At 53.3% G+C, this 24,093-nt stretch overlaps 1 protein-coding gene across 4 annotated transcripts in view; it reads right to left on the bottom strand.

Annotated features, from left to right (window-relative positions):
- Rxra (retinoid X receptor alpha) overlaps positions 1-24,093 on the bottom strand; it is an 86,875-nt gene that overhangs the window by 47,467 nt on the left and 15,315 nt on the right. Inside the window, exon 1 of one of the 4 annotated variants that reach the window (NM_001290481.1) lies at positions 6,481-6,561. The exons of 2 other annotated variants lie outside the window; for them this stretch is intronic. The gene's annotated coding sequence lies outside the window, so the exon portion shown is untranslated. Of the gene's footprint in view, positions 1-5,152; positions 5,271-6,480; positions 6,562-24,093 lie in introns of those variants that run through there. One more of the 4 variants, NM_001290482.1, reaches the window with a different exon arrangement.

Genomic DNA, 24,093 nt, shown 5'->3' with positions numbered 1-24,093 from the left:
CTATGAAAAACCACCCCCAGCACAGTCCTAGGGCCAGCAGACAGATGATGTTAGGGGTCCCAACAACAGGACACAGAAGGCGTCAGTCCAAGGCCAGAAAGTGATGTCACCTCTCTGGACTGTCATATTCTCACTGGAAGGGTGGCCAGAAGGGCCTGATATTTACGGCTACAGGACATGAGGGGGTGTGCAGAGCTGACATACCATAGCACCAGGCTCAGATCCCAATCAGTATATAATACATACAATAGATTGTAACTCTGTAACTGAGGAGGCCTCTGTGGTCATAGCTCTGCCCTGTCATGTCTGCCAACTGAATCACACGTATCCTCCTTCCCAGTCTGGAGCATTAAAAATTTCACTTTCCAGGAAGCAAGCTTCAGACTTCCCTCCTTATAGTCCTGGTGATACAGCTGCCACGCCCAGACCCTCTGCCCTCTCAGAGCGTCTGCTTCCTTATGGGCAGGGCTCTACTGATGAGCAAAGAGCAGGCACTACACCACAGCTTGGGAAGGTTCAACCATGAGATTCCTAGAACCAAAGTTACACACATACACAACCTGATGGCGTCACTGGGTCACTCTGCCAGCTAGGAGGATAGTCTCAAGCTTTCCTGTACCCCACTCCTTAGCTCACAGAGCCAGAGGACAGTCCTCAACACTGGCCAGATCAACAAAAGCCATAAGCCTGGGGCCATTGAGACCACCAGGGCAGAGCCAGCATCTGCCCCAAGGGTGTGTGAGCCATTCCCAAATTAATGACTAAATCTTCATGCCCCAGCCCCTAGCCATCTGGTCACAGGGCTCTATGTACACTAGGATGGCCATAGGGCCTCCCTGAGCTATTTTCTCTCTAAACATAGCACAGGAACCTCCTGCGAGGTGGGAAGACTTTCCAGGTCAAGGGCCTGCAATGAGTGGTGATCAATGAGTTTTTCAGCCTGCCTGGCCTTGGCCACAGGGACAGAGGGACAACACTGGGTACTGACACAGTTTCCTACATCCCACAACCTCCAGCATCCATTAACGCAGGTGACCCCCATGGCCAGTCCAGGCTTCCTTCCTTTGGGAGTGCACACACTGTGCTGAGTCTCCTGTCCTCTTGCCCTCTCCTCTCCAGCCAACACATACGAGCACCATGCTACCATGGCGCCCTGCCTCATTCTGCCATCCACTCACACAGGCTACTCTGTTCGGGCACAGGCTCAAAGGCCTGACATCAAATCCCGTCACTCTGCTATTCCTCAATTTTCCCCCCTCCATAAAACTGAGCTGTTGTTAGGATTTCTTGTCTGGAGTATTGTCACCCTCCCCTGATATCATGACCTTAACTGGTGTTCTCAGCAGCAGTGGAGAGAGTGTGTTCCCCCTCTCAGGAGGAAAATGAGGCCTGGGCACCCCATGGGGGAGACACAGGCCAGGCCTGGCACCAGGCACCTGACAACCAGTCCTGTGACGGGCTGGCAGGATATTGGGAAACTCACAAGAACTTATTTCAATATCTTGGCCACGTCAGAGATGGGTTTCAACATGCACAGCACCCAGGAAGGACGGTGGCCATCTCGGCCTGTTTGCCTGCCCAACACACAGGGAAGGCTGTGCTCCCCGTGACTGCCCCACAAAGGGACAGGCAGAGACATAAGAGGGCCATGCCCTAGGAGCAGAGCTGCCCTCCCCCCACCCCCATCCCCTGGTCCCCCACTCCCACCCCCACCCCCCACCAGCACTCAGCCCCAGGCCCCAGGCCCCAGGCTCTGTCCCTCAGATGCCCTGTCCAGGACTGGGAAGGAGATCCTGCAATCTGCCAAGGGTGAGGCTTCAGAAGATCACAATCTAGAAAGAACAACCCTTGTGGTCCCCAGCTTGAGCACCCAGTACCAAAGCCAGAGAGGCCTTGCTCTACACATGCAGTGACTCTGGGCAGCCTGGAAGCCTTAGATGAATTTTAAACAAAGTCACAGAACCCTGAAGACAGCAGGAGACACTCAAGGTCACCACTTGAGTCCACACTACTACCCCATCAGACAAGAAGGGAAACTGAGGCCCAGTGAGTTGGACGAACTCTTCCCAGGACACAAACCTTAGAGGAGCTGAGCCTGACACCCAGAAGGAAGGAAAACTTTTAATGGGGTGGGAGTTGCATGACTGGCATTGGACCCAAGTCTTTTGCTAGAGAATTCTACAGTCTTGAGGCCCCAACAATAGGGGCAGGGCCCCACCAACAACTGATACCATGTGGTAGCCAACCTCGCCCATGTTCCGTTTTCAACTCCAGAACAGATATCCCACCCTGATAATCTGACAGGTTTCCAGCCTAGCCATGTTCTGATAGCCTGAGTTAGAGGTGATGTCTCTCCTACTGTCAAACCCCCAACCCAGATGACAACAGAACTCTGTAATGGAGCACCCAGAGCCACCATGTCCACACTGCCACCCGCCCAGTCTCTGAGGCCCAAATGTGGCTATGCCTATGGCCCAGTGACAGCATGCCACAGTCCCTGGCCCAGGCCCTGCATCACAACAGGTTCTACATGCAAGCACTTCTGTCCAGGTGTCCCCCATCCCAGTATCCAACAAACACAAGGATAATTCTCCGGAGATAATGAGGTAATCAACTCCTCTCGGCTCCCTGAGGGCCTCTGCACAGCCAGGCTATAAATACCAAGAGATACAGACTCTCACACAAGGACATGACCAGCCCCCTATCACATGTGGATCTGGAGGCATGGCAGAGATCTGGGAAACCTCATATCTTGCCCTATGGAAGTGGAGTGCCACCAGGAGAGAAAGAGGGAGTGAGGGGCTAGCATGTAAGAAGAGAGCTGGGGACATGAGGATCAGAAAAGGAGGTTCGACCTTGACCCTGAGGCCAGAAAAGACCTGGCTGGGATGGAGAGAGTAGAGAACTGCCGATTTTCTCCTAGCTGCATCAAGTTCTCTGCAGGTGCAGAGTCTGTCCCACCCTCATGATGCTCCCCTCACCCGACATGGCCCCAAGTCACACAACCAGCTGGAGGCGGAGAAGGACTCATCTCAGGAAAACATCAAAGCATAAGCTACCCCAGAAGATTGTGGCTGCCACCCTACGTACCCCTCTGGGTTCCTCCAGAACCTCTTTCTGTGGAGACCACATCCTGCTGTGTCCCAGGAAATCATGCAATCAGATGCTCTCTCCATGCCTTGGGCCTTGCTCAGGCACCCTAGGGATCCCCACAATGGGGAAAACACAGCCTCATGTTTGCCTGGTATAGAGTTCTGAAAGCTCACTGCTCAGCACTGAGATCTGGACAAGGTCTCACAGATGAATACACATCACCACATCATGACAGGTAAAGGGCATCCCTAAAGTTTTAGGCTAAATCAGGCCTTGAACCAGCAGAGCCATGGCCCCACCCAGCTGTTCCTCTGATACCTCCAAAACATGGCACAGAGGTAGGAGAACCAGAAAGCTTTGGGGTAGATGTCCTGTCACCTGGTCACTTGGCTAGAGAAGAACCAGCTGGCACAGCACTGGCCTGGAACCTAGGAAGACCGTAAAATCCAGGTCCTTGATAATGGAGGAGACAAAAGGCTCACGGTCCTGGGGAACTGAACAGGACACTAGGCACAAGAGGTTCTCACAAGCAGAGAGACCAACATGCACACACAGTTACATGCTCACTTTCAACATATGCACATTGCATGTATACCTGCACACACACACACACACACACACACACACACATGCTTACACACAAGCACACACATAATCTTACACACACACACACACACAAAACCACATGCCTGGGCTTTCACAAAGAGCAAGGCAGTAAGCTCTCCAGGTCCTGGAAGGGGGCAGCAGGTCCAGATAGCTGGCACTCCTCAAGTGGACCTGGTGGTAGCCACCAAGGAACCATTCATAGAGGAGCAGGCAGACCTAACTTTTCTCACTACAAGACCACTTCACAGGGAGCAGGAGGAGGGCACAACAGAGAATGCATGGCTAATGGGTCTCCTCATCACCCACTGGGGAAACCTCATCCCATCAGAATCCATCCTAGGGGTAGCTAAGCAGAGCCCAGGGCCCCTTTGCAGGCAGCCCAAGCCATCAGGCTCGGCTGTGCAGGCAGATTCCTCCAGACAGGAGCCTGTGCTTCTCAGCTCTGTCTCCAGCAAGGCCATCACCACAGGCACACCCCTCGAGCTTTGGGAACTGGCTTGGTGGGCAGGATCTACAAGGTCAGCAAACAGTTAGCCAAGCCAGGTTTGACTACCAGAGGACCCCCTGAGGTACTGCCAACAGCTCCTCCCTCCAAGGAAAAGAAAAACCTAAAGGTCTTGGGCTCCTCTTGCTTGGCTGGTGGCCTCTCAATTACTATTCCCACAGCCTCCTATCTCCCAGTGTCTGCCATGAGGGACTCTGGAGGTTCCTTTCAACCACCTCAGCAGATGGAAAAGGAGAGGATTCTGTGGGCAGTCTGTGAACCCCTTTCTACCCCATACTGCCTTTACAGGACGAGTTCTGGAAGCAGGAGACCATCCAAGGGATGTCCCAGAGCTTCCTCTACCCCACTGCTCTGTACCCTGCCATGGTGGCCCTGCTAGCTGTTCACATGGGGCACAGCCCAGAGGGTGGCTTCTAGTGGTGCTGAGCAAGGATGGGGGTTGGGGGAGTCTGCTCATGCCATGACAGGACCACTCTACAGCTAACACCCTATGTAACTCATTCCAGATGGGTTGGGGCAGAAGCAACAACAAGCACCTTCTGAGGAAGCTAGGAAAGATCCAATCACATGTCATTCCTGAACCCATGCCAAGCCTGACAGACCTAAAAGTGGGGGTGGGGCAGCAAGCAGCAGCAACGGAAAAGGTAGCCCTCCCCCTCTTCTCCTCAGCAATACTATGTCCAGATGCTACCTTTAGGCCCACGGCAAACAAGTCTGGAGGGGCCCTGAAGCCTGTCTTCAGGAACTGTGACTCCCTAGGTCCATGCTGAGGCACTGGGCTAGCCTCAGAGATGCTGATTAAATGCTGACCCTGACCCCCAAGAAAAGAGGGATGAGAGTGGTTGGCAGATTCATACCTACCCTCCCTGCACAGTTCTGAAAGGCAAGCATCGAGGGTCATGCCCTCTGACCCATGACCCCTGATAGAATACCCAGTAGGTGCCTTGCCTCTTGGGTTCACACTTCAGCCTCCTCCTGTAGACCTGCTTCTTCTTCACCGGCTACCTTGGACAGTGTATAGTACTCATCTCCAGCTTCACTATCCTCATGTGGATTCCTCTTCCTGTACAGTGATCGCTGAGCCAAGGCCACGGCAGGGTAGCAGCCAGCCCCAGCCTGGCCAGCAGGACTCTCCACCACCAAGACTGGAGGCCTATTCAGCCTATAACTGTTACTGTATAGCGACCCTGCCCTAGGTGTGAGTGAGCGGGCTAGGTCTGTTCCAAACTTCCAACAGGAAGGGATCCAGAGACTGCAGGAAATAGGGCCAGGCAGCTAAAGCAGAGCCCAGTGAGCCTTAGCCTGGCCAGTCTGGGCCTCAGCTTCTGTGGCTGCACAGGCACTGATGCCAAGCTTCAAGGAATTGCTCTTATATGCAGTAAGGTCGTCATCGACCTAGAAGGGGCTACTGACATGACCTCACAAAAGACACTAGCCAGGCCCTACCTGGAGTCTCCCAGGGTTACCTGTCCCATCTAGCAACAGAGCTCCCTTAAGGCGCCAGCATCTACTTTCCACAAAGCCCACTGTGCATGTGCCTGCCAGTCATCAGTGTACACCAGCCATGCTGTTAGCCTTTTCCTGTATAGCCCATACTTAGAGTCAAAACTCGGAGGCCTTGACTACTTGGCTGAACAGTGAGCTAATTTAATTGTCCTAGATATGTACAAGAAAGATCAGCATCACTACCACTACAGAAAAATCTAGAAAAACGGACAGAACAGAAAACCCCAGATGGACGTGCAAGGTACGCTCCTAGCCCCCACGCCTTCAACAGCCTCCTTTTCTTTCTTTTTTCCCTTATGCCAGTTTGATGGCCACAGGTGAGGATCTAAAAACCCTAAAAATAAGAGTGGGAGCCCCAGGTTTTTATGAGTAGGCCCATTGGGCATTCACCAACCCAAGTGGTCTTCAGGGCTCCAAGCCTCGGGGTTGTACAGGGAGGGGGTCTTCTGATCAGTGCTACCTGAAGATGCTATCCCTGGATGCTTAGGGCAAAGGCTGGGGGTGGGAGCAGCTGCTGAAATTGGACCTGTCACAGCAAAATCTGCACTTGGTCCCTAGCACAGCCCAGGAACGAGGAGGGAACACGGTCATCCTTACCACCACTGTGACCCCAGACTTCCACCACAGATCCCAGGGAGGGACCCACTGAAGGACAGTACAGAATAGGCATCCCAGTCACTAGCTGGCCCGCAGGAGGAGATCAAGGTCCTATGAGGCCAAGGAGGGCTGATACTCAAGAGAAGAACCATGCAGGGGTGAAAGACGATTACCGAAATGGACACCTCTCCTGCACAGGGGAGTCAATGAGTGGGTTGCTCCTTAAGTAGGGAATACACCTCACAAGCCCCACACAGTCCTGTGGCCCACCAAGCTGGGAGGGGACAGAGAGTGACTGACCTTTCCTGCCACCCACTGGCCTATGACCATTACTCAGGTCACACCCATTTCTAGGGTCATAGTGGCTCCAGCAAGATGAAAACAGTGAAGGACAGAGTGCTCACCTCCCTACCACCAACCCCTCGTAGGCTGAGCCTACAGCTCTAGACTTGCCACTAACCTGGCCTGGGAGAGTAAGAAAGAAGACCCAGCTTTGCAGACCCTTTAGTCCTCTAATGGACAAAGACAAGGTCATGCATATGACAGAGTGCAGAGCACGGGATGGAACCAGGATGACTCCTCTGTGAGCATGCTTTGTAAGGAGGGAGGCTGCCACAGGCTCAGATGAGACCTCTGCCTAAATACCCACCCTGCATTCACAGCAGCTAGAAGCCAGCCAGGAGCCAGCCATGGCAAGTGGGAATGGCAGGTGGGTACACAGAAAGGTACTACACCGGCAGGCAGTCCAGACCAAGCCAAGGCTCTCAAGGGGACAAAGCACCCCTGTCCTTGTTCTATAGACAGGACACTGGGGATAGGTAGGTGGGAGGGGACCCTTACCAAGTAAGAAGAGAAAACCAAAGCGCTCCTTCTAGGGTACTATTCTGGAAACTTCTACCTGTGTCTGGTCACTTGGGCAGGCAGTAAGCAGCCTTAGAATCCACATCCTGCTCCCAAATAAGGAATCCCTCTGATTTTAATCAGAACCATTAGGCACTTGTTGGGTAATTAGGAGACACAAATTACAGTGTAAAAAAGCTCATTACCAACAAATGATGGGCGACAGCCACACAGAGGAGGATGTTACAGGCCCTGACAAATCCCAAGACTGGAAGCATCTGGTCTCCAGAACGTGGTCACCTGTATCTCCTGCCACTGCTCTTGCTGTCCTGTCCAGGACGCCGGCCAGGCCAATGGAGAGAGAGGGTTTGAACTCAGTGCGAGATGGGCAGGTCCTCAGCAGACCTCACAGGGGAGGGCCTTGGTGGATGCAGCATGCAGCAGACTACAGAGGAGATGGGGATGGGAGGCAGAAGGAGAATGACATCTCCAGGGTCCAGAGAGAGATGACTCAGCAGTTCAGAGCACTGGCTGCTCTTGCAGACAACCCAGGTTCAATTCCCAGCAGCCACAGGACAGCTCACAACCATCTGTAACTCCATTTCCAAGGAACCTGATGCCCCATTCAGGCCCCCATGTGTATCAAAAGATGGTCTAGTCGGCCATCACTGGAAAGAGAGGCCCATTGGACACACAAACTTTATATGCCCCAGTACAGGGGAACGCCAGGGCCAAAAAAATGGGAATGGGTGGGTAGGGAAGTGGGGGGGAGGGTATGGGGGACTTTTGGGGTAGCATTGAAAATGTAATTGAGGAAAATACGTAATTTTAAAAAAAGGAAAAAAATAAAATAAAATAAAAATTTGACACATAAAAGTTAATTTTTGCCGGCGGTGGTGACGCACGCCTTTAATCCCAGCACTTGGAAGGCAGAGGCAGGCGGATTTCTGAGTTCGAGGCCAGCCTGGTCTACAGAGTGAGTTCCAGGACAGCCAGGGCTACATAGAGAAACCCTGTCTCAAAAAACAAACACACAAACAAACAAACAAAAAAGTTAATTTTTTAATAAAGTTATCCAATCCAAGCATGGGTGTACACACTTGTAATCCCAGTATTCCAGAGGCTAAGGCAGGAAGATTACTTTGAGTTCAAGGCCAACATGGGCTAAAGTGAGACCCTGCTTCAGAAAACGAAACAAGAATAATAAAATATCTCCAAGGGCTTGGAGTATGGGCCCAGAGGTAGACCATTTGATTTGAATATGGCCTGGTCCTGTGTGTGTTCCATCCCCATAACCGGGGTGGGGGTGGGACCATAAATTTCTCTCTGGGTCTTAGACCCAGAATGGGGCCCAGAGAAAGTGCTAAAACCAATTAGTAATTAGCAATATAGCCACCAGTTTAACTGTGAGTAAAATGGCAGCTCAAAAAAGGTCCAGTCTGAGCCAGCCAATCACAGGGTGCTGCCCCCTGTGGGCTTCCTGATTACCCAGGGACTCCCAGACCCAAGCTACAGGGACTGGGGCTCACCAGGACTCCCATCTTCATTAGGCTTCCCAACCCCCTGGCAAGCCTCAAAGGGCTCTACCTGCTCCACAGCCCCAAACATGCAGGCCCAGCCTGACTACAGTCTTCAGCCACCCTCCAGTCCACTGGGAACTCCGGAGTCTTTGCTACTTGGGACAGCCCCACTAACAAGGAGCCCAGACTTGGAGTGAGCTGGAGGAATATCATCCTCGAGGTTCCATTCAGGACTCCTTCCTCTGTGGCCTCAGATCCTAGATTCACCTGTGAGCAATGTACCCCATGGCAGGCTCACATCATGGGCCTCAAAGTCTGCCTTCACAAAAACACACTGAACCGAGTACAGCCATGACCACAGCAGGAACAGCGATGGGACTGGCACCAGCACTGGCTGCCCACTATTCTCCTAACACCAGCTTCTCAGAAAAGGGAGCCTTGAAGAGACAGAATTTGAACCTAGGGCTCTACCGTCCTTGCGGCTCTGGCCACCTGAGCCAATGCTTGGGAAGGCTAGGGTACAGGAGTTGTTAGGGCTGACTGCTGGACAGGGTAGCCACATCCTACCTCTATGGCCCAGTCTCCCATCCTGTCACCTGCTCATGCCAATGCCCTAAGACCCGTACCCAGAGCACCAAGACAACAGACAGCTCTAATGCCCCTCCAAGGGACTCTGGGTCTCCCAAGGCAAGGCAATGTGAAAACAGAGGCTCAGATTAGGGTTCAGGGATTCCGGGGACAATATGCCATGCCAAAGCTACCACCCAGCTCTAGAACCTCCCAGCCACTCCTCTTGAAGTGGTAGTGGCCATGCCTTACCATGCCCACCATGGCTGCACAAGACAAGGGAGGTAAAGAGCAAAGGCCCGATCCACAGGAAGGTGGATGGGGGCATGAGCTTTCAGCAGCAGCCCAACCCTTCTGAGATGGGTATCCCAAGACCTGACACACCCACACTTGTCCTGGCCAGAGTGCTCACATGCCATTTCATTCTGATCTCCAGGATCACACATCCTTGAACTATCTCAACTGCAAGGCCTCTGTGACGCCAGGGCTTGTTTTATTTATTGAGTAGAGTGAAAGTACTCCAGACCCACTAATGGAGGTAGACAGCCATCTTCATGGGGTCTCTGTAGCCCAGCATCTGTAGCCAGCCTGGAGAGAAAATGCCACAGTCACTATCCCTTGAGAGGCCAGAAGCCTAGAGATCAGTTAAGTGGATAATTTGTGGGTTCTATTTTCCACTGGGGTTTAGTGACATAGGACTACGTGGACCTGCTGAGGGATAAAGACTGAAAAGCCAGGCCCAGTGGTGCTTCCCTCCAGTCCTACACTTGGGAGGCAGAAGGATCAGGAATTTAAAACCATTCTGTACTGTATACCGTCCAACAGCAGTTGGAGCTACATGAGGCCCTGTCAAAGAAAGACAAAAGGAAAGAGAAGAGGAGAGGGGAGGGGAGGGGAGGGGAGGGGAGGGGAGGGGAGGGAAGGGAAGGAAAGAGGAAAGGAGCAAGGGAATGAGAGGGAAGGAGGAAAGGAAGGAAGGAGAGAGGATGAGAGGGAAGGGAAGGGGAGAAAGGAGGGAGGGAGGGAAGGAAAGGAGGAAAAGGAAGAAGGGCAGGTCAATACAGGTAGGGGAGGAGACTCAGGCCCTCACACCTGCAACAATTAATTAGCTACTTACTTATTGTGTTTTATTAAAAACGAGCAAAAAATATGTTTGTAGATGGAGGTATGGTGAGGTGAGAGGGCTACTTCGGTGGGCCCATGCTGAGATACCCCTTCCCCCTAAGGTATCAGCCATATGACGGTATAGTATAGAATAGGGTTTATTTAGGGCATGGGGATGGGAGTTGAGAAGGGAGTGGAGGCAGAGAAAGAGGGATAAAGGGAGGGAGGAGGAGGTGGGGGGAAAGAGGGAGGAAAAAGGAGAGGAGAGGCAAGGCCAGACCTGCCAGGAACACATGTAGAGGTGGGAGAGGGAGGGAGAGAGAGGGAGAAAGGGGCCAGGGAGAGAAGAGAGTCCGAGAGAGCAAAAAGGGGAGCAAACAGCCCCCTTTATAGTAAGCCAGGCCTACCTGGCTATTGCCAGGTAACTGTGGGGCACAGCCTAGAAGGAATGCTAACATTTATTAACAATTAACAAAGAGGTGTCACATATGCATGCATATGTACACGTGTACATATATGCACAAACGTAACATACACATGCATATGCACACACACACACTCACCAAGCTCATGCCTGAAATCCCAGCAGGGCCCAAGACTACAAAAAATCCCTGCCTGTCTTGGGCAAAGTCCTGCCCAGGCTGCTGACATCTGAAGTGGAAGATTAAGAACTACCCTGTTTGAACAGCATCCAAATAGCAGCCTGGGAAGCAGGTCACCCAAATGTCCTGTTGCCCCTACATACAGCATACCCACAGCTCTGCAATATCACAAAGTCAAGGTCACACCCTACGTGAGACCCCTGGGAACTTCTCAGCCTCTGGGCTACACCTTTCCATTGCTTCTCTTAAACCCCTGGGCCTGAGCACAAACTGTTTCATCTGTTCCCTTGTCTGAACCTGCACGGTGCCATTTCCTCCAAGAAGCCTTCCTCCAGCTCGTTCCACCTCAGCTTAAGGGAGGCCCTGTGCCCGGAAAGCAGCTACCACAGCTAGATCATCAGGTCCCCGCCCACCTACTGTTTCAAGGACTGGTGACAGCTCAACCAGCCCAGTGCCCAGCTCACACACATCAGCCAGGACAGCCACTCTATGGTGACGATGCTGTGACCTGAGCAGGCAGTTGCTCCTGGCCATTCCCCAGCTGGTGACATACCCACTGGCAGCCCTCTCTCTCTGAAGGAACGAGTATCAAGTAGGAAAGCCATTAGGGCCTGACCTGGACTGACACACCCCAGAAGAACTGTCTCCACCCTGAACTCAATCCCTGCCACTTCCCTGTGTTCTTGGGGACACTAAGGCATACAGCTGTGTGTCCTCAGCCCTGCACCTCAGACCTCAGGCAGAACTCTGGACCTCCTTCCCTGTGACTTCGCCCTCTGCCAGGATTGGCCACAAACTGCACCCTTGCTCTACTCCAAGAACGGGACAGGTTAGGTTGCTATGGGCAAAGGGATAAAGAGGCCCTTGAGGAAGCCATGATGCACACAATTTTCTAAGAACACAGACTCTGCCCTAAGGGGCCCACTTCTGCTATACACTATTGTTCTAGAAGATTCTGGCTAACAGAATCTGACTTCTGGTTAGGAAGAATACACATTCCCCAGCTCGGAGCTGACATTCCTGGTCAGGAACAGCACTGGCAGTCTACAGCCTAGGAGTCCACCCTGACACAGCCCCACAGGTCACTTCTTTGGGGACACCACATTAAGGAGAATCCTTGTGAACACAAAGTTCAAAGTGTCATTAACGTAATGGACACTTCTGATGTCCATGTGGAACAGATGAGAAAACTGAGGTCCAGGAAGGGCCTGATGACCCAGCCTGATAGTCCCAGCCCTGGACCCCAAAGCTCCCTTTCCCAGGATCCAGGGCCTGGGCAACAGACAGAGGCTGTGGTTGCCTGAGGCTGCAGCCGCCTGCACATTGCGCAGTGAACTCTGGCCAGGTTTCTCCCTGGCTCTGGAATGGCTCTCACCACAGGCAGGTACCAAACCTGTCCAACCGCCCTGACACCCAGAGGCTATCTGCTCATCGCATTTCTCAACCACACAGAGCAGGCGATTGCCACAGGCCTGCAGACGGCAGATAAGGAGCTGCAGGGGCTGGTGTGGGCTGGGGGTTGGGGGTGTGCTCGGGCGTGGCTGCCTCAGCTTTGCTTTGTTTCTACTTTGGCTGTGCCTTCATACTTCTCTGCCCACTCGGGGCCTCAAGCTTCCTGGGGGTGCCAGGCTCAGGGCAGATGGGTAGGGTGAGAAGGCCCAGAGGAGATAGCCTATCAGAGCCATCAAGGGTGGTGGCTAAGTAGGACCCCAAGCAGGCTGAGCCTGGGCAGGGCTGCCCCTACCTGGGAAAACTACCCTTTCCCAACATCAAGGCCCATAAGGGCCATCAATGAGGCCAGATTCCCACCCTCCCCTGTATGACACAGCAAGCACACCATCAGAGCTCACTAAGCAAGACCATCACTGGGGAAGGCACAGCTCTGGCAAGTCATGGGTTCTCCCATCCTCCAGTGTCAGGATGCAATGATCGATGATGGCTCTAAATACATTGTCCCACAGGTCCACACAAATGTAGCCTCACTGCAGAACCTGGCTAGCAAGCTGAATGACTCCCACCAAAGCCAAAATCCAACTGGGTGGTAACTCCCCCCTTATTATCTCACTATTGAGAGATGGCTCAATATGGCAGTGAAGACATTTGCCAAGACCCCTGAGTCCCTCTACCACCTGAGAGTCTCCTCCCACACAAGTGTCGGGGCTAGGATACCAAGGAGGTGGAGCCAGAGGAAGCAGGGCTCAGGCTTCCTGCTTTTCCAGGTCACCAGGGCAAGGAGGCTGGACTGACCCATAAGGACAGCCCTACAGCACAGCCTTGGATGCTACAGAAAGGGTTGGGGCCCTGCCACCATCTAAGAGCAAGAGCTACCCCACCCCTGCCTGGGAGCAGCCCCCAGCCTCCTCTAAGCCTCTGCTCCACTGGAAGGTGGTGCCAGGATGGTTTCCAAAGAACGCAGACTCCAGGGCAGGGTGAGCCTAGGCTGGGAGGAGCTCCCCAGGCCAGCTGCGGGTTGCACAATGAGGAGGGCAGGCTACCTGACTCTCCAGCCCTGCTAGACTAGGGGAATACTTTGGGAGAGGACTTCCCCTCCCTTAGCAGGGTCCCACAGTTCCACAGTTCTAGGCCTCAGAAATCTTTGGGCAACCACAGTGTCATCCATTTGGTCCCGGCTGCCCCTGTATTCTGGACATAGGCAAGCCTTTCCCTTCCCACCTCAGTTTTACAAAGTGGAGCACAAAGGAGAAAAAAAAACTGAACAAAAGAGCAGCAGCAAGGCCAGGCTAGGCAGTCTCCGAGTGAGCAGCATATGGCTGTAAGTCATTCACCTCCCAGCTCTCAAGAGGGCACAGCAGGCCAGGAACATGGGGCTGGGAATGGCCAGGGATCTGCCCCATACCTCCCTGACCTGCTATGAGTGACTGACAGGGAGACAGCTAGAACTCAGTTCTACTATGGGAGGCCAGCCAGTGGGTGAGTTCTCACACAAAAAGGATGCTCCAACATAGCCATGGCCCACAGGGCAATACTGGCAGATGCAGGGTCCATAACAGACTCTATACACTTGGGCTTGCATCTCCCTAGGTGGCTAGGGACCTGTGGGAGAAAAATAGAGACAGAGGGAAATCTCTCACAACACAGGCCCTGTCCTCCTGCCTTCCAGCATACCCTGCTCTCTGTACCCAGATGGTGCCCACGAGATGCACAGGGATGTTGGGCTCCTGCCTGCAGGGTTACAGGGGCTAACCTCTGCTACAAATCTCAAAGTCTGTCTATTATCTCAGCCCTGGGAACTAGAGCAGAGCTCTTTGAATTGCAGAATTCCAAGGCAGGACCCTTAATGCCAACAGAAGTTGCTGGTAGCCTCTTAGCTCCTCTGTCCCCCACATCCACCTTGGGATGGAAGCCAAGGGGTTCTCTATCCAGGAAAAAGCTATGCACACCCCCCTGATGATAGCTGTGGTCTGACGATTGTGAGGGAAAGTCTGTCCCAGACTTGGGCCTATGAGCAGCAACAGAGAAGGTGAGCTCCCCGCTGAGCTCAGCACAGCAGGGGCACCCAAAAGAGAGAATGGCCTAGTGCCAGGCCCTGTCCCAATACTACTGTCCATATAGACTGGACAATGGCCTGGGTGCAAGAAACCCAAAGCACCTTAAATAATGCTGAAGACAGAGAAAGCAGAAAGAGCTACTTAGCCAGACAAGCTATGCCACGGCCCTTGGGGGCATGGTCACTCAACACCGCTGAACTGCTCAATAGCATAATGGCCTGTGACGTGGCATCAACAAGAACTACAAACATGATGGAGAAAGAGAGCTGCCATCCCTGAAGTGGAAGGCCCCAGGATATCTGCCAAAAGAGATTGCAGCCTGCATAGCTCTTCTACAGCAAATATCATCAATGTAGCCTTCCACAATCAGTGTTGAGCCCAGTGAACAGGCATCCTGGTCCATAGCTCTCCACAGCAGCACCCCTCACATGCCCCAGCCCCAATTCACAGCATCTCCAGGTCATTTTCCATAATTGTTCCCAGGGAGACTTATATAGGTGTTCTGAGCTGTCTTGAGTCTCCTGGATCCCACATAGGTGTAGCCTCAGACCCAACAATGAACCACATCTCAAAGGCACCACTGGGCCCCCAACTCCACCCCCATGCCAGATGCCTGGTAGCCCTATGCTGAAACATTTTAGTCCTCCTATCCTGGAGGAGAGTAAACGGTACAAACGAGTCTTAGTATCATCTTCCCTACCTCAAGAAAGGGAGCTATGCACAGACTACCACATTGAGAATGTTCTGAGTGGCCCACATGGACACAGGGGTACCAAGCACCTCTTAGAAGCAACTAAGGGTTGGAGTGAGGAGCACTTGTGACTGGGCCACACGAGGCAGTTTGCCATACACAGTGATGCAGCACACACATGCACACACAGCCCAAGCCACCAGAGTCTCCTCTCTCCACCTCACTTGCCCAGAGGACTCACACAATCAAAAACCATCAGAAATTCAAATTCTACTTTGGGAAGATTGCTGAGCAGGACCCAGCAGCCCTTCACATCTATTTAAGAAGATCAACACATATCCTCCCCAGCCACGCTGTTCAATGCTGTGTCTGTTCTCATAAAACTTAAATACTGTCTTTTTCTTCAGGCCAGAAACCCCAGCCACCTCTCCCAGTCACATGAGAACCCTGTGCCCCAACTCTCCAGACACATAGAAGATCTAAGCTGCTTGTCCTCCACCTGTACTCCAGGAGCCATTGGCCCGCCATTCAGAGCAGGCCTCAGGAGAAGGGCTGAGTGTCCCCAAGGGGAAAGTACGACTGAGGGACGGACCTCCTCCTGCCAAGCAAGGTGGAAGGAAGAGCCAAGGTCTGCAAAGCTGGCTGATCCAACCCAGAGAAGGGATGAGAGTCCTTCATGTCCCCGAAGGGAGGCAGGCTTCCGAGTTCCCAGCTGACCACACAGGAGTATGGGTACAAACAGGGCCAGCCGGCAGCCACAAAGCCAAAGCCACATTGTATGCTGTGGGGCCTAGCCCTCACACTCTCCCTCTCTGTCAGTCCTGGCAGCTGCTTACTGTATCACCAGGGAAGCTGACTCCAGAGTCAAGCCCACGTCCTGGGAGCTGCAGGATGCAGCCAGGGTGAGCTTGGCCCCGCCAAAGCAAAACAAGCATTGGCCAGCTCTGAGCACAGAGCAGCAGGAGGCCGGGAGGCCCAGACACTTCCCCTCACACGGCCTGCTGCCTTGGCAAGTGGCCACTCTGCCTGCTGCTGGACAGGGGCTAGGCAAGGAAGACAAGGCAATCCAGCCAGGTCCTGTGCCGCCATCTGGGGGCCTGGAGTGGAGCCCCTGCTCACGAGAGTTAAATTAAAACCTATGACCCTCCCATCACAGTGCCTTACAGGCACCCAGGGCCCCAATGCAGCCCTTTCCCAATCTTATCCTTCAGATTCTAAAAAGCTACCTAGAGACTAATCCCTCCCTGGCCTTCTCTGCCACCCCCTACACACCGTCCCCCAGGGTTTTCCACACACCTATCAAATTTAAGCTCCTAAGAGCCAGAGCCAGTTTGCCCTCCCCACTGGACTTATTAGTATCAGTCTCAACAACACTCTTCCTTACAGACAGGCAGACAGGCAGACACACACACACACACACACACACACACACACACACACACAACTAGTGCAGCCTGCACCAGGCCACAGCCTCCATCCATCACCCATGGCTTTGCACCCACTCTGTGACAAAACCCATTCCACGTCACCACCTCTCATTCTGATGTTTAAAATTTCATTCACGGCAACAGATTGGTTATTCCATCTTGGCCTTAATTAAAGAGGGCCCCAGAACGACATTTTAAACAGCAATGTCATTTTCTAATTGACACGGCTCCATTACCAAGAAAAATACGCAAACCCGCCTGAGACAGAGTGCAAGCCCCTCCCCCACCCTCCCAGAGGAGAGAGGGACTGCATAGCTTCAATTTTTAATCTGCTGATGAAATATTCAGGGGCCACAAAAGGATTGCGTTTCCCTGAGGCATGGATCACTGCCCTCTCCAGACTCCCCATGTTGGTAAGATACCGAGTTAGGATGATGGGGTCAGGTGGTCAGGAAGATGGAGAACCCACATGGGTAGCAGCTCAAAACTGGCCTGCTCAGCTACCACGACATATTTGTCCCATACCCCATGCTACCGTCCCACTCTTAGCTCAGGTCTTTCCGTGCTCCCCAACAATATCTGCTCTGTGCAAGTAGAAGACTTCAGCCCAGAGGGACTACATGCCCCAGTGACACCCACCAGGTCTCCCGGCCCATCTTGATACTTGTCTGTCTGAGTTTCATATGTTAAGTCCTACCTATAGCAATCAGGTTTCTAGCATGCTAATTTCCCAAGCAAAGTACTGAGAGCTCAGGGTCCACCGGTGCTAACACCTCTCCATAGCTGGTCCTTTACACCTCAAGGCTACACATGTCTGCACAAAGCCCAGCAAGGTGGGCTTAGAGGCAATGACCCTGAGATAGTGAAGAGAAAACTGTTTACACTGATAGGCTCAGGGGCCTGGTCACATACATGCAGATAACATGCAGGCCCTGGCAGTGCCAGCCAAGCCAAGTCCATCCAAAACCACTGTCAGCCCAGCTGGACGCTGGCTCCGATAGCCACCAGAACCAAAGTGCAGAGAGGACCACGACACTCACCAGAACAGGAACAGGGACAGGGCCCCAGCTCAACCCCTCAGCCTCTCGTTGAATCTCTTCATGCCAGGCGTGAAAGCAGAGCCTACCTCCCATCTGCTCCCATTTCTGCCTCTCAACCAAGAAAATGTCCTGTTGGATGGATGGCTCTAGACCACACAGCCAGACTGCTCCCAGAAAGGTTACCTGGCCAGGGGGCTCCACTCAGCAGGTACCTTCACCCCCATGCTGATTCACTAGTGAGCTCAGGTGGAGCACATAGGCTGCAACCCGTCCTCCATGTGGCACTGGCTGGACCACGAGGTCCACTCAGGGGAAAACACTACTAGAAACCACAGGAAGAACTCTGGCAGTCCCAACAGGACATAGACATCAAAACACCACCAGGGTTGATGTTGTCATATGTATCAGACTCTAAGCTATCACCTCCAAATAAAGAGTAATTCTGCCCTTACAGAAGGGGAAACTGAGGCTCAAGGTGGTCAAGGGGTTGCCAATAGACACCACTGAGGAGTTGGGGACGGGGGAGCAAAGTCAATGTTGCATGAGATGCATCATTGTGCAGCAGCAGCCCAAGGGCTCCCTGAGGCCGGATCTTCTATCCTCTGTGGTTTCCACACCCAGTATAGAGAGGGGGCTGATGTTGCCCAGCTGCCCAGCCTGTTCCAGACAGGCCAGTTAATCAAACACTCTCTAAATGATGCAGCCTAATGCTGCTGGCCCAATGTGCCTGCCCAGCCATCTGGTAGACCAGCTTTCCCTGACCCTGGAGCTGATCAAGCTCTGAGCAGAAGCAATGAGTAAGGGGTCCAGGGAAGGGAGAACAGGACAGGAATGGGGACAGGAGTCAGCAGGCCAAAAGCAGAGGGAAGTACTAAAGGCACAATGAGTAGCGCTCACCACTTCTACTCAAGAGTGGCCTGAATCCACTCTGCCTACCTCCCCAGCCAGCCAGGCTCTGTTCCTCCTCTGTTAAGCCTCCCTGAGGGACATCACACTGCAGACTCAGCACCAGAGAATTGAGATGTAGAGCTACACTTCTAAGGGAAGGGAGCATGCACACCTCGAGGCAAGTTGGCAGGCGCCCATAGGACCCAGCCCAAAGCTGGATGTCACCTGTACAGGGGACAACCCGTGGGAAGTCACAACACCATGGCAGCCCTGCTTCCAACCCCAAGATGATGGGCCCAAATCCACACGCAATTCTGTACTAGCACTAGCAAGCATCTGGAGCCATCAACCTTCCCTGGCACCACTAAGGTTTGCAACCAAAGGTATCTATCAAACACTCTATTCCACAGAAACAGGCTATCGGCCTTGCCAAAACAGCTAACCAGGATCACCAGCTGGGCTCTCTTCCTCCAGCCAGGCTTCCTTAACACCAGTATCTTCCTGTCTATTCCTCCAGCTCCCTTTGGATGTCAGTTTTTCTTCTACCAACCCCAGCCAAGCCTGCCACCCAGATCAAATTGTCCCTTCCCAAAGCTATCCAAGGCTAGACCACTGGCAACATGCAAGTGCCATGGTAAGGCAAGGGCAGCTAAGGTAATGGGAGGCACTGGGAAAGTGGTGTCTGCATGGCCAGCCAGATCTTCCCCAGGGAGAGGCTCCAGTGGGCTGAGTGAAACAAGGTAGCCCACTTCCTTCCCTAGGGAGTAAACATGCTCTACTGGCCAATATCCTCAGCAGGAACCAGCCTTTCCCACAACTAAGTGGCACCTGCTCCTTCCAGAGCTTCACTACAGCTTCTATTCACATAGCGTACAGTGAGGGTCCTGTGGGAGCCTACTGACTACAAGCTAGGAAAGAGTCCAGGGCTGGGGAGGCTGGAGGTTTGAGCTACGACTGAAAATCAGCTCTCCTTGGGACTACGACCTGGCCCAACAGGCCCAGTCTCAGTATCCAGCACATCAGGCACAGGGCACCCAGTGGCATCAACAGAAAAGATGGCAGACGTAGCCAGATAAACCAGGCAGGAGCTAGGGAGCCCCCTCAGTGGACAGTGAGGTGGTCACTTGGGTTCAGCTAAAACCTCATCTGTGTGTTGGCCACTCATCTTCTCAGAGATCAGACCAACCTAAGAATGATGGCTCTCAAATTGGCAGCTCACACAAGTGGCCAATGTCCGTCTCCAGGGACCTTTCTAGGCAATTGCCCTGTGTTTACTGAGAGTCAGCACCTAGCCACTTATCCAAGACTTATCATACTACAATGGCAGTGCCCACTTTAATCCCCCAGTTAGGTCATCAAAATGTCCCACCTGACCACAGACACCCAAGTTCCACCTCCTAGGAGGCCTCCAAGTCTCCCTAAAACCTGTCAAAATGCATTGCTCTCCTGCCCAGCCCATACCCTTGACAAATTCACCACCAGCAAGCCCCAATTATGTGGCCACACCAAGTCTACACTCGAAGCCTACGGCCCTACACATCACTGAAATCCACCAGACCACAAACACATAGCTGCCCCAGCCTCTGGACTCACTCCTGACATCGGGCTGTTTCTCAGCAGGACCCACCAGACTCTACAAACAGAACCCATTTGGCACCATGCAACACCGAACCTGGCCCTACTGCTTACAAGCCCCCGCACTGTCTGTGAACCCCACCTCAGGGCCTTTGCACACACTACTTCTCAAGCTGGAAGTCACTTTCTCTCTATGCCCACAAGTCTCCTTCTCATTCTACACCCTCTGCTCAAATGTCACCCTGAGCAAGGTCTTCCCTGGCTCCAGTGGCCAGTAAACCCTCGACATACCAGAACCTGACCATGCTCAGTGCAGGCTCCAAGCCATCCTAGCTTGCTCACCGAAACTCCAAAAGGTGAGGGATAGGTGACAAGAAGGGTGGTCTGTCCAGCCAGGCCACCCAGAGTTCCTCTGCAGCCCTCCTTGACAGATGCCCAGGTGTTCTGGCTGCCCATCCGGCCAGGGAGGTAGAAGGAGGAACGTGTCTATCCCTCAGTGTCCACCCTCCCGGAGAGCAGGAAGTACTGATCTGTCGGGAGCACGAAGACAAAGGCAGGCTGACCACCGAGCGCCCGCAATCCATCTCGGTCAACACTGTGGCGGTGAGGCCGTCCACCCAGCGATTTACATTTTTATTAAATCACACGGGGAAATTAGAGACATTATTACTTGCCTAGGCTCCTTAACCCTTCCTCTGCCCATTCCCCACACTGCTGCTGCGTGCTGGCGAGGATGCAGACTATGGATCCCTAAGCATCCATCGGGCAGCTCCACAGCGAGCAGCTGAGCGTGCCCTCACATGAGGCTTCCAATGCACAGCACAGGTCACACACCTCCTCCAGCTGCCTCTCTGCTGCCCTACACTGTCCTGACTCAACTTCCCCAGGCTCCTGAGGCCTCAGCAGAACCCTCCTCAGGCAGGTTCCACAAGCACCTAAGGATGGACACTGCCCACTACTGAGCCAATACCAAGGGGAGAGGCCAGGCAGCTGCTAGGTCAGTGGACCCAACCGACCAAACCCCATGGCCTTGTCCAGTTCCAGGCAGGGTCGGAGCTAGACCCAAAGTGCAGGCAGTCAGTCAGACATGCCACTGTCGGTCACCAGGACGACATAAGCCCTGTGCAGCTGAGGCTTTCAGTTACGGGCCTCATCCCAGCAATGCTCAGGACCACTAGGGAACTGCCCTCCTAAGCCACTGTGATATTTCCGGAGACCCATCTCCTGGAGATGTCAGTCTATGCCAGCACCTGCCAGCTGAGGACACTAAGGCCGCACTAAAGTCACAGCCACTGGGCACACCCACTCCACTGTCTTCTAAACCACCACTGGTCTAGAGCTCTCCAGGAAGCAGTTCCAGAACAAGCCATCCAGGCAAGGCCTCAGAGCTCCAACCCCACTCTCTAAGCACCTCTGTCCTGCTGAAATGTAGCCACAAAGCTGACTCCCAGGTGGCCATGACCACAGTGGGCATGTCATTTCCAACTCCATATCCACTGTCTCTTGCAGTCAGGGCCCATACTAGGCCTCGGTCTAGCACTGAGCCCCTAAAAACACAGGAGTCATGGGGAGGGTGGGAGGAACCTAACCCAGCAGGGCTGCTTGGTGGAGGCGGTGTACATAGGTAGTAATGCCTATGTCTTGTGTATTCCCACACAAGTAGACACCTGTCAGAAACAGAGAAGAGGGCACCAAAAAGAGGTGCAGAGTCTGGCAGGCATCCACAGGGACCCAGGAGGAGTCTAAAACCTAAGATTTAGCCCTACCCTGTTCTTCTAGGAACTGAGGCCTCCACACCCACCTTCATAAGAGGAATCTCAGCTGTGGGAGGGTGCCTGCGTAGGGGTTAGACAAGAAACCTCCGGTTTCCCCCACCCTGTGGCTGCTGAGTCAGGCACATGGGGCGGACCCCAATCACAGCCCCTTCCGGTGGGTGGCGAGTATTGAGGCAGGAAACTGAACCCCAAGAGAAAGCTTGAGGCCTAGCTGGTACCAGTCCTCACAGGCTATAGAAACTAGCCACCCTCCCATGATAAGCTCAGGATAAACACCCTCACACAGAAAGCGATAGGAAAACTAAGGCCTGGACAGGGGTGTGGAAGTGGGCTTGTCCATAGTTAAGCTGCAGACTCCAGACAGGCTAGGTCCCCACTAACCCATACCTGATGAATGCATGAGGCAGAGATGGGGCTTAGGCCACTCTATTCCCAAAGATATTGAGTCTAAATCCCAAGGGATGAAAACAAACAGCAGAAGGGTCAGGGAGGCCACCAGCCAGGAGGAGGACATGAGCCCAGAGGTAGGAATGCACAGGACACACACATTAGGTACCTTTGGCTCAGCAGCTAGACCCAGCACAAAGTCAGCCCTATATCGTGCATGTCGTACATTGGCAGGGCACGCAGGCCAGAGAGCTTGAGGGAGGCACCAGATCCATCTCATCTGCTGAGCACGCTCCTGACTGCTGTCTGGGGGAGGAAGTACTCTTTCCCACAGTTACAAAAAAATTGTGCAGGGGAGGAAGAAGCCCGGAATCGAACAGCTGGCTCAAGGCTATGCTCAGTGCAGTACTAGTGAGGATGGGTCCCAAGGCATGGGGGCCCTGCAGGATAAGTCTGTCTCCAATAAGGCTGGATCACTAGGAAAGACCAGTGGGGCTTGGACATGACTTTACTCTCGAGACCCTGTTGGGGCTACAGCCAGTGTGAGTCTTCCCTCCTAGCCCTGGAAACTCCTGCACTTCAGGATGGTTTTAGAAGCAGCCATCCCAAATGCCCCCTCCAGAGAAACACTTCTCCCCCATATGTACACAGCTCATTGTCCTCCCCAGTCCCATGGGGACTGCTCCTATCCCAGGCTACTGACCCATGGGCACCTCCTCTCCTGCCCCTGGGACTAGGACTCTACAGTTCTGATAGGCCCTCAGCCATCACTTCCTATTTTAGGCCCAGAACCAAGAGATAAGCCCTACTTCAACAACTCTCAAAACCACTCTAGAAGTGAGAGCCCTGGCCCCACACACAGAGATGAGAAATCAGAGAGGGAGATATGCTAGTCAGGTGCACGTGGTACCCAAGACACATATGCTGCCCAGGGTGTCCAGCCTGCTGATGGCTCCCACGGTCCCCAGGGTTGACATACACACTGCCTGGGGGGGGTGGGGTACATGTCGCCACGGCCCACTGATGGCTTACACAGCTCTGAGGCAGGAGCACCCTCATCTCCACAGGCCAAATGCCTGAGCCCAGGGCACCCATGGGCAGCCACATGGAAATCTGTAAGCTGATGGGCCTCTCCAAGAAAGACACACACACACACACACACACACACACACACACACACTGTGAGGTTCTGTTTCCTGGCCTTTAATCAAAGGATTACCTGAAAACCCCAGGACCTACACATGTAGGCTCTGCCAACACCACCACAGCCACATGCCCCATGTGGCTCACATTGAAGGGAAGCCACTACTACCACCTGTACCAGCACAGAGCCAACCAGAGCAAGAAGGACTAGGAGGGAAGCTAGAGAACTGTTCCTACTGGCCAAATGTCCCAAACCTGATGGGTGGTCTAGTACACAGACAGTAAGTCCAGCTATCACTACCCTGGCCATAAACTAAGCAGCTCCAGGGCTCAGTGACACCTCTGTGAGCCTCCCACTCCCTCCTTCCAAACCCACTGATATATGGAGCAACTCTCTCCCCAGAACTCTTAAGAGGTGGAAAGGCTTAGCAGGCTAAATCGAGAGAACTTAGTGAACCCAGGTGTCCATGAACAGCCTTCCCTGGGCCTGGGAGTCAGTGGCCTGGCTGTCCCTAGTGTGAGTGGAGTTCAGGATCCCTATCTGCCAGTCACCAGCATAAGTCCTGGTTATGCTGAAATGGCAGCTGACAGGTAGAAACCCTTACCCCAGGTTGAGCTTTGCAGGTCCCTAACACCGCATACACCACTGTGGGCTCTATCTGGGCCAGGGCCAGGGAAACAAAATGCATGTAAGCATTTTATAATAAGTCCAGCGGAA

This window comes from Mus musculus, chromosome 2 (genome assembly GCF_000001635.26).
Source record: "Mus musculus strain C57BL/6J chromosome 2, GRCm38.p6 C57BL/6J".
NCBI classification, from domain to species: domain Eukaryota; kingdom Metazoa; phylum Chordata; class Mammalia; order Rodentia; family Muridae; genus Mus; species Mus musculus.
The sequence above is the reverse complement of the archived record's forward strand: the minus strand, read 5'-3'. Positions and strand labels throughout refer to the sequence as shown.